At 53.3% G+C, this 15,725-nt stretch overlaps 1 non-coding gene across 1 annotated transcript; it reads right to left on the reverse strand.

The window, feature by feature from the left end:
- Positions 1 to 11,170: 11,170 nt before the first annotated feature.
- LOC125541990 lies at positions 11,171 to 11,387 on the reverse strand. The gene has a single exon (XR_007297776.1). It is a non-coding gene; the product is annotated as a small nucleolar RNA U3 (small nucleolar RNA).
- Positions 11,388 to 15,725: the final 4,338 nt, after the last annotated feature.

Consider the following 15,725-nt stretch of genomic DNA (forward strand, 5'->3'; position numbering starts at 1 on the left):
GCTTGGGGATGCCCTAGAAGGTATCCCCTCTTTCTTCTAATGACCATCGGTAATTTTACATGGAGCTATATTTTTATTTGTCACATATCACGAGTTTTGCTTGGAGCGTCTTATATTATATGAGTGTTTGCTTGCTTTTATTTTTAGTTTGTCGCAATCATCCTTGCTGGACACACCTATTTGAGAGAGCTATGATAATGCTATGATTTGTTAGAATTGCTCTATGTGCTTCACTCAAATTTTTGAGCTATGGAGTTTCTCTAGTGCTTCACTTATATGTTTTTGAGAACGGTGTGTGTCAGGGAGAACGACACCTATGGGATCATGGGGAATCCCTACTATAGTTTATAGGGCGCGGGGCTGTGGAAAGAGCGGGTTTAGAAGATCAACGGGGGGATTTTACCCAGGTTTGGGCCGCAAACGATGGGTAATGCCCTAGTCCTGCTTCAGTGTATATTTGGTGTTCTTGAGATCTTGAACTAGCTACGATGCATGCCTAGTCCAAAGAGTCCGAATAGTCCGAATCCTCTCTCGGTATGCCTCGGGCCTCCTTTTATATGTCAAAGGGGCTGCCACATCGGCACATAGGAGGTGGAAAGTGCCTACAATGTACAAGTCTATCCCTGACATCGTGGGACAAAAGACAATTAATGCGCTGCCGACGTGTCCACTTGCTTTATCGGGGACGGCAAGGAAGCTTGTCTTGTCTGCCGCTGCCTTGCCTTGCTTCGACGTGCGTCCAAGCCGACGAGGCATGTAGCGCCACGCTAGCTGGCTGGCTGCTGCGCTGGTGCGGTGGCAGGGTCTTCTCGAAGATCTTCATGCCACCACGCAGGTGCTTGCCTGGTTGGCCTAGAAGCAGCATGTTGCCACGTAGGTGTGTGCCTAGTTGGCAGGCTAGCTGCTGCGTCGGAACGGCCATGGGGCAGTGAAACCTTGGTAAGTGCGGGCCTGGTTGTGGCCCCGCAGATGTCCCGGCAAGAGTCTTGCCGGGGCCCCGGCAAGGATCTTGCTAGGGTCTTGCGGGCATCCCCGGCAAGGGTCTTTGCCGGGGCGCCTTTGTCTTTCGGTTCTCATCTAGTCTTGCAGGCCTTTAGTCTCCACTAAGATCTGCATGCCACCATGCAGGCACGCCCGAGCCTCGGTCTTGACGCTTGTCGATGGTGTCATAACTCTGAGGCTCAACGGTGGCGGTCTTGCTGGTGTTGGGTAAGTTGCCCCGGCAAGGCTCTCGTCGGGGCCATGTAGGCCACCCAGGCAAGGCTCTTGCCGAGGGAAGCCCATCTTGTTCCTTTGCTCTTTATGCTTCTGGCTTACATGCTATCTCGGCATCTTTGTATCTTCGCTTCCTCTGCCCCGCCGAGCCCGGCTGCAGGTGTGGCTACGACTGCTCGTGCACAAGTTAAGGGGTACAGAAGGGCCCCTACTTTCGTACACCGACAGGAGCCCCCAGGCCTGAGCCATACATAAGCGCGGAGCATTGTTGGGCCAGGCCCAAAACGGGCGCGGGCACGCGTGGCAGAGTTTTTACTTCGGCAACTCCTTCGCCATGACTCGCATTGAGTGCGTGATGTGGGGGTCGTGCGTGGTTTGGTTGTAGTGTGCTTGCGTCACCTCACGATGAATAGTAAAGAAGCGGCCCGCGTCTTCCCCATAAAAAAGAGGAAAACGCAGGGGCGCGGCTCATTTACTAAGTGGACTCGGGTCGTGGTCATCATGGCGCCTGCGCCCCTCAATCACGGGGCGTGAAACGGCCGTCCCACTTTCCATCTGAATGCTAGCTCGCCCGCCACGTGTCGCCCATGCCTCGGGGAGGGCAAGCAATGGACACGGAGGGTACGGGCTTTAATGCCGAGGCGGGGGGCCGATTACCGCTGATTGGAGTAGCGGGTCGGTCCTAATTCCTCGCGCCCCCGGCTGCTGGATTGGTTTATTGGGGCGGCCGCCCTCAGGCTCGCTCGGCCCTGTCCGCCTATAAAAAGGGGAGAGGGGTAGCGTCTTTTCGCATTTGTCTTCTTCCAGTTTGATCCCTTCTCTTCCTTTGCCATGGCGAGAGGGCGCGGTCGTGGCCGTCCTTCTGCGGAGGCGACTAGGTCTTCCTCCCATCAGAGAGCCGCGGCGGTTAAGGAAGAGCCAGACGCCCAAGGTGAAAGCCACGCTCGAGGCAGAGGCGCTGGACAGGGCCGCGGCCGGCGAGGCGGTCGAGGCAGAGGTGGGCGTGGAAGGGGGACACCTGCGTCGTCACCATCTCCTCCACCATCTCCTCCTGCTTCGTCGAGCGGCCATGTCGGGGACACGATGTTGGAGTTCATCCTGCAGTTGTGTGAGCCGCCGCACAGCTACCTTCGCCTTCTCGAGGCGTTCGCGAGGGTGCTGGAGATCGACCAGCCACCGAGGCTAAGGCTCCACATGAAGGGGTGTTGCAACGACGACATGCGGTGAACACAAGGTTTCCCTCCCCTCATGTGATGCTCGTTCGTCGGGGCTGGAAAACCTTCACATGCACCCATTGCTTGATGAAAGGGCACGTCCTCTACTTCAAGTTAGTGGAGAGCAACCTACTCTCCATCAAGGTCTTCGGGCGCTCGGGGCACAGGTTAGGGTGCTGCGCGAAGAGCTCGACCGACGACGAGAGCTCCTCCTCGAGCGATGGCGACGAGGAGGGGACCGGTGGGGTGGACGACGAGGACGGGTCCGACAAGATGTCGGATGCCCCGTCCCTAGGCAACGTCGGCAGCAGCACCATCTGCACCTGGCCTTCTCCCTGGCAGAGTGATCTGCCGGGGAGGGGTAGTTCTTGGCGGCGACTCCTTGAGCCAGCTCCTTGAACTTCTCAGGGCCGTTGCTTCTGGAGGCTGGCGCTGGAGGGCCGGAGAATATGAAGAAGGCGGGTGGCGGGCCGTCAATTCGGAGTATGATGGCATTGACGCCTTCGTCATGTATTGGCGGTCCGCTGCCTCATCTTCCAGCTTCTTCCCCGGCACCATCATCACCAGCCTTCTTCTGGGTGGCCGCCGGGACGTTCTCTTGGTGTCTTCTGCTGCTCGTACCTCGCCTAGGCATTCCTTTTTCCCTCTTGCTGTCTCGATCCGCTTCCAGAGAGGGACAAGAAAGGGATTACGGGCATCTTATCTTCTTTTTTTAGATCTTAAGCCTGCGGGGACTTGTCGAATCTAGACTTTATAAACCCTTGCTCAGTCTGTATGAATTGTACTCGTTTGATCAACATATTAATGAAAAGGGTGTTTGACGGGTTCTTTTGTGCGTGAGCGAGGCCCACATCGAGGAGTAAGTCCTTGTTATTTTAAGCAAACAACGTCGCCCGACTACAAACCTTGCCGTCCTCCCGCTTTATAGCCCGACCATACTCATGCCCTTGGCGGAGGTGGGGGTAAAGCAGGATTAGGCCCCTCGCTCGTCCCCTTTCTACCGCGACTACAACCAAGTTTCGACCCAAAGGAGAATCTTTCGGTATAGGAAGGAGGGAGCACAGTGGCCTAGGAGTGAACGAAGTCCCGTATGTTTAAGCTTCATATGGAAATGTACAGCGGGGGAGAAAAGACTCATCAGAATCTGCAGCCCCGGCAACCATAGCTTGTCGGGGTCGAGGTGTCGGTCCATCTTCTTTTCTCCAAACGGTTCTGCAGAAATGCATGTGCGGCCTGCGAGCCAAAAGAGGACTAGAAGAGACAAAAAGACACGCACTCGACCTCTATGCTAGGGGTTAGCTGCCGCCAAGCACTATCAACCCTAATAGAGAGAGAGAGAGACTCAAGCTAACATGCATGCTAAATTCTAGGGTGCCCGCGCTTCATTTATTTATCTGTTTCTCAGGATCTGCGCCTGGCTTTCTACAAAGGGTTACATGCCTTGCTGGCAAGGCTTGTACAAAAAGTGGCCTTCCGGGAGGCCAGTCAACCGCGCCTTATGGGTAAAACTTGCGAAGATGTTTGATGTTCCAGGAGTTGCTCACTGGAATTCCATCTTCGGTCTCCAAGCGGACTGTGCCGGTCCTGGTGACTCGTATCACCCGATAAGGGCCTTCCTACTTCGGCGTCAACTTGTTGGAATTCTTGGCGGATTGAACCCGCCAAAGAACAAGGTCGCCTTCCTCAAGGCTTCGGGCATGAACCTTGCGGCTATGGTAGCGACGCAAGGCTTGCAGATAGCGAGCAGCTCGCACAGGATCCTGGAGACGATCTTCCTAAAGGAGCGTCGCGTCATCTTGGTGCAACTACTCTTGCTCAAGCTCATCATAAGCGAGCACTCGAGGTGACCTGTATATGAGCTTCGTGGGGAGAACTGCTTCTGCCCCGTATACCAGGGCAAAGGGTGTCTGGCCAGTGCCTCGATTTGGTGTCGTTCTGATCGACCAAAGAACCGTTGGTACTCGTCAATCCAGCACGTTCCACACTTGTGGAGCTTGTCAAAATTCCTGGTCTTGAGGCCTCGCAACACTTCAGCATTTGCCCTCTCGGCCTGGCGATTACTTCTAGGATGAGCAACAGAAGCAAAACAAACCTTGTTGCCAAGGTCTTGGATGTATTGCATGAAGGTGCGGCTCGTGAACTGTGTGCCATTATCGGTGATGACCCTATTTGGCACACCAAAATGGTAGACTAGCCCCTTGAAGAACTTGACGGCTGACTGTGCTGTCACCTTTCTCACCGGCTCCACTTCCGGTCACTTTGTGAACTTGTCGATTGCGACGTACAAGTACTCAAAGCCCCCGACATCACGGGGAAAGGAGCCCAGTATGTCGAGCCCCCAGACCGAAAATGGCCAGGAAAGATGGATTGTATGAAGAGCTTGAGCTGGTTGATGAAGCTTCTTTGAATGGAACTGGCAAGCTTCATACTTGGTTACTAGTGCAGTTGCATCCTAGAGAGCGGTGGGCCAGAAGAAACCTTGCCGGAACGCTTTGCCGGCAAGCTCTCTTGACCCTACGTGGGAGCCACACATGCCTCCATGTATCTCTACCAATAGCTCCAGTCCGTCCTCCCGAGGAATGTACTTCAATTTCACGCCGTTCGGTCTTCTTCTGTATAGAGCATCATCAACAAACTGGTACATGCTGGACCGACGGGCTACCTTCTCTGCTTCTTCCCGTTCCTCAGGGAGTTCCCCTGTTTAGAGGAAACAGACGGTGTGTCGCGTCCATGCCGGAGCCTGGGGCTCGACGGCAAGGACTAAAGGCCCATCTTCGGCAGTAGGGGCAGCTACCTCCACGGCCAGGTCTTGGGGCCCTACCGGAGGTCACTGCTCCTCGGCTAGCTTGTGGCACCCGGCAACGACTTTGCCGGCGGCTCGTGGGAGCACAGCGGGAAAGTACTTGCCGGGGCCCACTTTCCTTCGTTTATTCTTTCCTGCTGATGGCTCAACGGATGGCTGGGTTAATTGAAGCACAAAGGTACTTGGTTCCACAGGCAACTTGAGGGCAGCGTGCTTTGACAAGTCGTGGGCAATGCTGTTCTTTGCTCGAGGAACATGCTCTACTTGCAGACCGTCAAAACACTCCTCCAATTTCCTCACCTCATCCACATATGCCTCCATCAACAGGCTCTGATAATCCTTGTTAGCTTGCTTGTCGACGAGCTACGAATCACCACTGATGATGAGCTTCTTGATTCCGAGGTCTACCACGATCCTAAGACTGGCAAGCAATCCCTCGTACTCTTTCGTGTTGTTCATTGATTTTTCCTGGGGGAAGTGCATCTGGACCACATACTTGAGGCACTCTCCGGTGGGTGCGACGAGTAGCATGCCGGCACCAGCACCTTGCAGCGAGAAAGCTCCAGCAAAGTACATTATCCAATCACGGCTCGTCTCCTTGCCGGGAAGGGTGGTCTCTTGAACCACCTCGTCGAGCGTTGAGGTCCATTCTGCTATGAACTCCACCAAGGCTCGGCTCTTGATGGTTGAAGTACTTTCAAACTTGAGGCCAAAACTCAACAGCTCCAATGCCCATTCCATGATCCTTCTAGTCGCATCTGGGTTGTGCAAGATCTGTTGCAAAGGGAGGCGGGTGACGACGGTGATCTCGTGCGCTTGAAAGTAGTGGCGCAGCTTTCTTCAGGCCATAAGGAGGACGAAAAGCAGCTTCTGCATACCAGAATATCTTGACGTAGCCCCCTGCAAGAGGGAACTGACAAAATAAACTGGGTGCTACACCACATTCTTCTTTTGTTCAACATCGCCCATATGCGCAGACTATGTCTTGCCGGGGGTTCTGCCTTGCCTGCACCAGGCCCTGTCGGGAAGAGCCCTGGCCCATCATCCAACGGCTCCGCTGCCACTGCTGCTTCTTCCTCAAGTTCCCTCTGTGCTACTAGCGCAGCACTGATCACTTGATTCGTCGCCGCTAGATATAGCAGCAACGACTCTTGTGGCTTAGGCCCGACTAGCATTGGCGTGGAGGAGAGGTACCTCTTAAAATCTTGATGTGCTGCCTCTGCCTCTGGGGTCCATTTCATCGAACCCGCCTTCTTCAAAACTTTGAAGAAGGGGAGGGCGTGCTCAGCAGATTTGGAGATGAACCTACTTAGGGCAGTAACACATCCATCAAGCCTACAGACGTCTTTGACTCGCTTCGGCGCCTCAATCTGCTCAATTGCTTTGATCTTGTCGGGATTCGCTTCGATCCCGTGATGAGACACACCCAAGAAGTTTGCCGGATGGGACACCGAACACACACTTCTCTGGGTTGAGCTTGAGGTTGATCTTGCACAGATTTGCAAATGTTTCTTCCAGATCCTGCACGAGCGTAGCCTTGTCCTTGGTTTTGACTACTATATCATCCATGTAAGCTTCCATATTTCTATGCAGCTGGGGCTCAAAACCAATTTGGACCGCTCGGGCAAATGTCGAACCAGTGCTTTTCAACCCGAAAGGCATTCGTACAAACAGTACGTACCACATGGGGTGATGAACGCGGTCTTTTCTTCGTCTTCCTTCATCATGAAGATCTGATGGTATCCTGAGTAGGCGTCGAGGAATGACAGCAGGTCACACCTGGTAGTGGAGTCCACAATCTGGTCGATGCGTGGCAGAGGGAAGGGATCCTTTGGACAAGCCTTATTGATGTCTATGTAATCAATACACAGCCTCCACTTCCCATTTGCCTTACGCACCACCACAGGATTGGCCAACCACGTGGGGTGGAGCACTCCTTTGACCAAACTTGCCACCTCCAACTTCCTGATCTCTTCGATGATGAACTCTTGCCGCTCCAAAGCTTGCTTCCTGACCTTCTGCTTGATGGGCCGCGCATGAGGACAGACATCAAGATGGTGCTCAGTCACCTCCCTGGGAACGCCGGGGATGTCAGATGCTTGCCACGCAAACACGTCGACATTCGCCCGCAGGACGGCGACGAGTATGCTTTCCTATTTGCTATCAAGGGTGGAGCTTATAGTAACATCCCCGCCCGTGTCGTCCTCCTTGACGAACACCTTCTTGGTCTCTGGTGCTGCTGCCTTGGATTTCTTGCTCTTGCCAGTGGAACTCTCTGGCACGTCCTTGATGGGAGCGCTGCACTCCGAAGAGGCGCGCTTGCCGGAGTGGGTGTGAGAGGTCTTGCCGAAAGAGGTCTTGCCGGTCTACTTCCCTCAAGGGCCTACAGCGGCAGGAGCAAGTGCCTTGGTGGCAGTTGCTGCAACCGCCTCCCGGTAGAGTTGATCGGCGCAGATGAGTGCGTCTTTCTTGTCAGAGGGGACGGTGATGATGCTCAATGGCCCGGGCATCTTCAACGTGTTGTAGGCGTAATGTGATGCTGCCATGAACTTGGCCAGCGTTGGGCGACCAAGGGTCCCATTATATGGCAGGGGGATCTTGGCGACATAAAAAACGATCTTCTCTGTCCTGTAGTTCAGCTCGTCCCCGAATGTAACGGACAACGTGATCTTACCCTTCGGCTGACTCCACCCTGGCTTGACTCCTTGAAATGTGCCCGTCTCTTCAAGATCTCCATCGGGGATTTGCATCCTCTCGATCATAGTGGGTGAGATCAAGTTCAGACTGGCCCCGCCATCAACTAGCACCTTTGTCACCTTGAGGTTGTGTATTGTTGGTGAAACCAACAATGGCAAACACCCGACCGCAGTTGTGAAATCAGGGTGATCCTCAGTGTCAAAGATGATAGGTGTGCTGGACCACTTCAGTGGCTTCTGGGCATCGAATGATGGCTCTGCTGCAGTGACCTCACGCGCCCACTGCTTCAGCCGACGGTGAGAGGTATACATATCCGAATTGCCAAGCTTGCCTTCCATGCAAAGGAGAGTCCCACCTGGACAGGGGACGAAGTCTTCAATCTTGTATCTTCATAGTCCAACAGTCCGGCCAAAGTATATAATCCGTGTTGGGGAACGTAGCAATAATTCAAAATTTTCCTACATGTCACCAAGATCAATCTCGGAGATACTAGCAACGAGAGAGAGGGAGTGCATCTTCATACCCTTGAAGATCGCTAAGCGGAAGCGTTCAAGAAAACGGGGTTGATGGAGTCGTACTCATCGTGTTCCAAATCACCGATGATCCTAGCACCGAACGACGGCACCTCCGCGTTCAACACACGTACGGAACGGATACGTCTCCCACGCCTTGATCCAGCAAGGAGGAGGGAGAGGTTGAGGAAGAGAGTCCAACAGCAGCACGACGGCGTGGTGGTGATGGAGTGGCAGTTCTCCGGCAGGGCTTCGCCAAGCTCACGCGGAGGAGGAGAGGTATTGGAGGGGAGGGGCTGCGCCAGGTGCAAGGGTGTGGCCGCCCTCCCACCCCTCCAATATTTATAGGTGGGGAGAGAGGGGGCCGGCCCCCCTAGATCCCATCTAGGGTTGGGGGCGGTGGCCAAGGGGGGAGGAGTGCCTCCCAAGTCAAGTGGAGGCCCTCCCCTTAGGGTTTCCCCTCTCCCATGCGCATGGGCCTTGGGGGGGCTGGTGCCCCTGGCCCATTAAGGCTAGGGAGCCCCCCTACAGCCCATGCTGCTATATTGGACGTGGTGGAACATTTTCCGGACCTCCGGACCCCTCCGGAATCCTCCGGAACCTTCCGGAAGCTTCCCGGTACAATACCGGAAAAAACCGAACTTTTCCTGGAACCCGAACAACAACTTTCCATATATAAATCTTTACCTCCGGACCATTCCGGAACTCCTCGTGACGTCCGGATCTCATCCGGGACTCCGAACAACATTCAGTAATCACATACAAGTCTTCATAATAACCCTAGCGTCATCGAACCTTAAGTGTGTCGACCCTACGGGTTCGGGAACCATGCAGACATGACCGAGACAACTCCCCGGCCAATAACCAATAGCGGGATCTAGATACCCATGTTGGCTCCCACATGTTCCACGGTGATCTCATCGGATGAACTACGATGTCGGGGATTCAATCTATCCCATATACAATTCCCTTTGTCAATTGGTACGTTACTTGCCCGAGATTCGATCGTCGGTATTTCAATACCTCATTCAATCTCGTTACCGCCAAGTCACTTTTAATCGTTCCATAAACACATCATCCCGTGATCAACTCTTTGGTCACATTGAGCTCATGATGATGTCCTACCGAGTGGTCCCAAAGATATCTCTCCGTCACACAGAGTGACAAATCCCAGTCCCGATTCGTGCCAACCCAACAGACACTTTCGGAGATACCCATAGTGTGCCTTTATAGCCACCCAGTTACGTTGTGATGTTTGGCACACCCAAAACATTCCTACGGTATCCGAGAGTTGCACAATCTCATGGTCTAAGGAAATGATACTTGACATTAGAAAAGCTTTAGGAGACGAACTACACGATCTTGCGCTATGCTTAGGATTGGGTCTTGTCCATCACATCATTCTCCTAATGATGTGATCCCGTTATCAATGACATCCAATGTCCATGGTCAGGAAACCATGACCATCTATTGATCAACGAGCTAGTCAACTAGTGGCTTACTAGGGACATGTTGTGGTCTATGTATTGGCACATGTATTACGGTTTCCGGATAATACAATTATAGCATGAACAATAGACAATTATCATGAACAAGGAAATACAATAATAACCATTTTATTATTGCCTGTAGGGAATATTTCTAACAGTCTCCCACTTGCACTAGAGTCAATAATCTAGTTCACATCTGTCGGAGTAATTGGACACGGATACCCCGAAGACGGCGAGACAAGAATTCAAGACATCGGGGCTAGCAAAGCCCCTCAGTCCAACTACCTGGCCGGCGGCTGACTGCTGGCTGCTGAATGCTCCACCAGGCCGACTGCTGGCTGCCGACTGCTGGCTGCCGACTGCTAGCTGCCGACTGCTGGCTGCTGACTGCTCCACCAGGCCGACTGCTGGCTGCCGACTGCTCCACCAGGCTGACTGCTGGCTGCCGACTGCTCCACCAGGCCGACTGCCGGATGCCGACTCCTCCACCAGGCCGACTGCTGGCTGCCGACTCCTCCGCCAGGCCGACTGCCCGAAGTCAACTGCAGCCTGACGAGACACCGACGAGACGACCATACCGCGATGTCATCTACAGGGTACCGTGTCCCCTGGGTACTGATTTATAAAGTACCCCAGGGGACAAGCATGACATGCACCATGCCACTAGCCATAAAGTACTGATTTATAAAGTACCCCAGGGGACAAGCTTGCCTATATAGGCAGACACCCATCCATCGGGGGATGGACACACTCACGCACACACACAAGCTAGCTAGCTAGCTAGCAAGAGAGCTAGCTAGCAATCCATCCATCCACTCCCACGGGCAGGCATGCCCAAGCACACCCATTCGGCCAAGAGCAACGGTCACCATGCCACATGCATATACGAGGCCAGATGCCTATGGCACTGACCTCAGATACAGCTCCAGGAGCACTCTGTACTACAGATATACCACATATACTCAGACATGCAGGAGTAGGGGTGTTATCTCTTCGGAGAGCCCCGAACCTGGGTAAACTAGCGTGTGCTACTCGCATACCTGTCCCTGGATATTCTAGCAACAGTCTTGCCCTCACACGAAGCCACCTTGTGGCATATGTCGTCTTGCACACCCCCCGTGAGAATACCACGACATTTGGCACCCACCGTGGGGCGGTACTATGCTACCGCGTTGTTGTTGGTTTCGCAGTCCGGGCGGGACCATCTTCTTCATCATCCGCTGGATGTAGAATTTTTTGAGCCTGTCAGACAACCACTGGGCCACCCTGCCCAGGTGTGAGACTGGAAGGAACGATCCTCTACAGCCGTCGGATCCATCCATCAGACGAATCCTCGCCGTTAATCATGCTTTGGCCCAGTTTTCAGAATGACTCAATCAGACTGAAGTGCTTGCCTCCTTATTGGTGGAGGATGCAGCGTTACGAGCCTACAGAACATATCCTGTGAAAAGAGCAGAGCACACAGGGATGGGCAAAGAAAAGAGCAGAGCAGTGTTAAAGAAAAGAGTCAAGGGCTGTGTGCCCAGCCGGCTGGCCGTGAAAAAAAAGAGGAGGGTCCGGCTCGCCGCGTGGAGCCGGATAGAAAGAAAAAGAAGAGGCCGATTGCCTAGGGGCCGCTGGAAAAAGTGGGTTGGGCCGCTCGCGTAGCCCGCTGCTCAAAAACAAAGAGAGAGAAAAGAAGTGTGTGTCCGACCGTTGGCTACCTGGCCGGCTGCAAAGAGCCCGACTACTGTGTCGGGGTCCGCCCGCCCAGCCGTCTGAAGAAGAAAAAGAAGAAGACAAAGAAGTCACTGGGAGATCCGGCCCGACTGCCCAGCAGTCGGCCCAGATCTCGGGGGCTACACCTAGCGGGTGCGCTGACGCGCCCCCGCGAAGAAGAAGACAAAGTAGTCGCCGGGAGATCCGGCCCGACAGCTCAGCAGTCGGCCCAGATCTCGGGGGCTACACCCAGCGGGTGCGCTGACATGCCCCCGCGAAGAAGAAGAAAAAAGTAGTTGCCGGGAGATCCGGCCCGATAGCTCAGCAGTCGGCCTAGATCTCGGGGGGCTACACCCAGCGGGTGCACTGATGCGCCCCCGCGAAGAAGTAGAAAAAGTAGTTGCCGGGAGATCCGGCCAGACAGCTCAGCAGTCGGCCCAGATCTTGGGGGCTACATCCAGCGGGTGCGCTGACGCGCCCCCGTGAAGAAGAAGAAAAAAGTAGTTGCTGGGAGATCCGGCCTGACAGCTCAGCAGTCGGCCCAGATCTCGGGGGCTACACCCAGCGGGTGCGCTGACGCGCCCCCGCGAAGAAGAAGACAAAGTAGTTGACGGGAGATCCGGCACGACTGCTCAGCAGTCGGCCCGAATCTCGGGGGCTACACCCAGCGGGTGCGCTGACGCGCCCCCGCGAGGAAGAAGACAAAGTAGTTGCTAGGAGATCCGGCCCGACTGCTCAGTAGTCGCCCCGAATCTCGGGGGCTACACCCAGTGGGTGCGCTGGCGCGCCCCCAGGGAAGATTGCAGACAAGAGAAGAGTTTTTCCCGGCTTCCAGCAGCCGGCAGAAGAGAACAAGAAGAAAAAAAGGTGCTGCAAGACGCCTCGCCGCCTGGCCGGTCGAGCCTGACTGGCCGGGACCCCTTCGAGCACCCGAAGGCTGCACCCAGCGGGTGTGCCAGCGCGCTCAGCAAGCGTTGAGCCGCGCCGGCTGTCTTCGGCAAACTCCGCCTCGGCTACATGAAAACCAATGTAAGCTCCTCACCCACATATTTTTGCACCAAGCAAGCACGGACAACCCCGAGCGATGCTCGGGGGCTATCTCCGCATTTTATTACAGTAGCATCACTGTTCGCCCCGGCGCCAGCCAGAGTTGGCCCGGGGGCTGTCCGCTTGGCCTGAAACGTTAGTTCCCACAGACGGCTTAGTACCGTGCGCGGTACCAAAGGCCCACTCTTAGTCATAGACCGCAGAGCGGCAGTCCAACTAGCAAGAGTGAACGCTGGAGGCCACCCACGCGAAAAATGTCCGGGAAGAAAAACAGATCGGGCGATCCTGCCGTTTCCTTTACGAGTATCTGCTCGGTCGAGTCTGCTCCCAGACTCTGAGTACTGTACACTCCACTTCGCGGCCCACTCTTAGCCACAGACCGCAGAGTGGTTGTCCGGCAAGCAAGAGCACAAGCCAAAAAGCTGAGGGAACACGAAAAAGATTAAGGGGGCTCGGATGAAACCGAGTCGGCACCCTCCGCATAAAACTTGCAATGTTTAAAGCAAACATTTGATATATCTGCGTGGACTAACTTTGTCTTTTTCATGATCATTTCCATGAACACTCGCCAAAAAACCTCCGCCCAACTTTGCCAAGTTGCCCGGAGGCTTGGGGGCTACTGTCGGAGTAATTGGACATGGATACCCCGAAGACGGCGAGACAAGAATTCAAGATATCGGGGCTAGCAAAGCCCCTCAGTCCAACTACCTGGCCGACGGCTGACTGCTGGCTGCTGACTGCTCCGCCAGGCCGACTACTGACTGCCGACTCCTCCACCAGGCCGACTGCTGGCTGCCGACTACTCCACCAGGCCGACTGCTGGCTGCTGACTGCTGGCTGCCGACTGCTCCACCAGGCCGACTGCTGGCTGCCGACTCCTCCACCGGGCTGACTGCTGGCTGCCGACTCCTCCACCAGGCCGACTGCTGGCTGCCGACTCCTCCGCCAGGCCGACTGCCCGAAGCCAACTGCAGCCTGACGAGACACCGACGGGACGACCATACCGCGACATCATCTACAGTGTACCGTGTCCCCTGGGTACTGATTTATAAAGTACCCCAGGGGACAAGCATGACATGCACCATGCCACTAGCCATGTCTACATAGCTTGGCTTGTAAGCTACCCAAGGTAGCTTACAACCAAAGCCACTACCACCCATGCCAACTCCTATATAAGCTAGCTCCATCCATCCATCAGGGGAGGCCTCACGCATGCAAGCTAGCTAGCAAGATAGCTAGCTAGCACACACACACATGCATGGCCACTAGTTCATACGGCCATTCGGCCATGGGCACGCATGCCCGAGATACAGCTCCAGGAGCAACTCTGTACCAGATATACCACATATACTCAGACATGCAGGAGTAGGGGTATTATCTCTCCGGAGAGCCAGAACCTAGGTAAACTAGCGCGTGCTACTCGCATACCCGTCCCTGGATATTCTAGCAGCAGTCTTGCCCTCACACGAAGCCACCTTGTGGCATATGTCGTCTTGCACACCCCCCGTGAGAATACCACGACAACATCACTATGTGATTGTAATGAATCCAACACCCATAGGGTTTGTTCATATCTTGCTTGTGAGAGGGGTTTATTAGTCAATGGGTCTGAACCTTTCAGATCCATGTGTGCTTTGCAAATCTCTATGTCATCTTATAGATGCAGCTACCACGTGCTACTTTGAGCTATTCCAAATAACTGCTCTACTATACGAATCCGGTTTACTACTCAGAGTCATCCGGATTAGTGTCAAAGTTTGTATCGACGTAACCCTTTACGACGAACTCTTTTACCACCTCCATAATCGAGAAAATTCCTTAGTCCACTAGTTACTAAGGATAAGTTCGACCGATGTCATGTGATCCATTCCTGGATCACTCTTGTACCCCTTGACTAACTCATGGCAAGGCACACTTCAGGTGCGGTACACAGCATAGCATACTGAAGAGCTTACGTCTAAAGCATAGGGGACGACCTTCGTCCTTTCTCTATCTTCTGCTGTGGTCCGGTCTTGAGTCTTACTCAATACTCACACCTTGTAATACAGCCAAGAACTCCTTCTTTGTTGATCTATTTTGAACTCCTTCAAAATCTTGTCACGGTATGTATTCATTTGAAAGTAATATTAAGCGTTTTTTGATATATCCTTATAGATCTTGATGCTCAATGTTCAAGTAGCTTAATCCAGGTTTTCTATTGAAAAACACTTTTCAAATAACCCTGCATGCTATCCAGAAATTCTACATCATTTCTAATCAACAATATGTTAACAACATATACTCATCAAAAATTCTATAGTGCTCCCACTCACTTCTTTGGAGATACAAGTTTCTCATAAACTTTGTATAAACCCAAAATCTTTGATCATCTCATCAAAGTCTACATTCCAACTCCGAGATTCTTACTCCAGTCCTTAGAAGGATTGCTGCAGCTTTGCATACTTGTTAGCATCTTTCAGGATTGACAAAACCTTCTGGTTGTATCACATACAACCTTTCCTCAAGAAAATCATCGAGGAAACAATGTTTTGACATCCTATCTGCAAGATTTCATAAATAATGCAGTAACTGCTAACATAATTCCAACAGACTCTTAGCATCGCTACGAGTGAGAAAGTCTCATCGTAGTCAACTCCTTGAACTTGTCGAGAAACATCTTAACGACAAGTCGAGCTTTCTTAATGGTGACACTTACCATCATTGTCCGTCTTCCTTTTAAAATCCATGTGCACCCAACAGCCTCACGACCATCAAGTAGTTCTTTAAAAGTCTATACTTTGTTTTATACATGGATCCTTTCTCGGATTTTATGGCCTCGAGCCATTCGTCGGAATCCGGGCCCACCATCGCTTCTCCATAGCTTGTAGGTTCATTGTCGTCTAGCAACATGTCTTCCAAGATAGGATTACGTACCACTCTGAAGTAGTACACATCCTTGTCGACCTATGAGGTTTGGTAGTGACTTGATCCGAAGTTTCATGATCATTATCATAAGCTTCCACTTCAATTGGTGTAGGTGCCACAGGAACAACTTCCTGTGCCCTGCTAC

This window comes from Triticum urartu, chromosome 2, assembly GCF_003073215.2.
Source record: "Triticum urartu cultivar G1812 chromosome 2, Tu2.1, whole genome shotgun sequence".
NCBI classification, from domain to species: domain Eukaryota; kingdom Viridiplantae; phylum Streptophyta; class Magnoliopsida; order Poales; family Poaceae; genus Triticum; species Triticum urartu.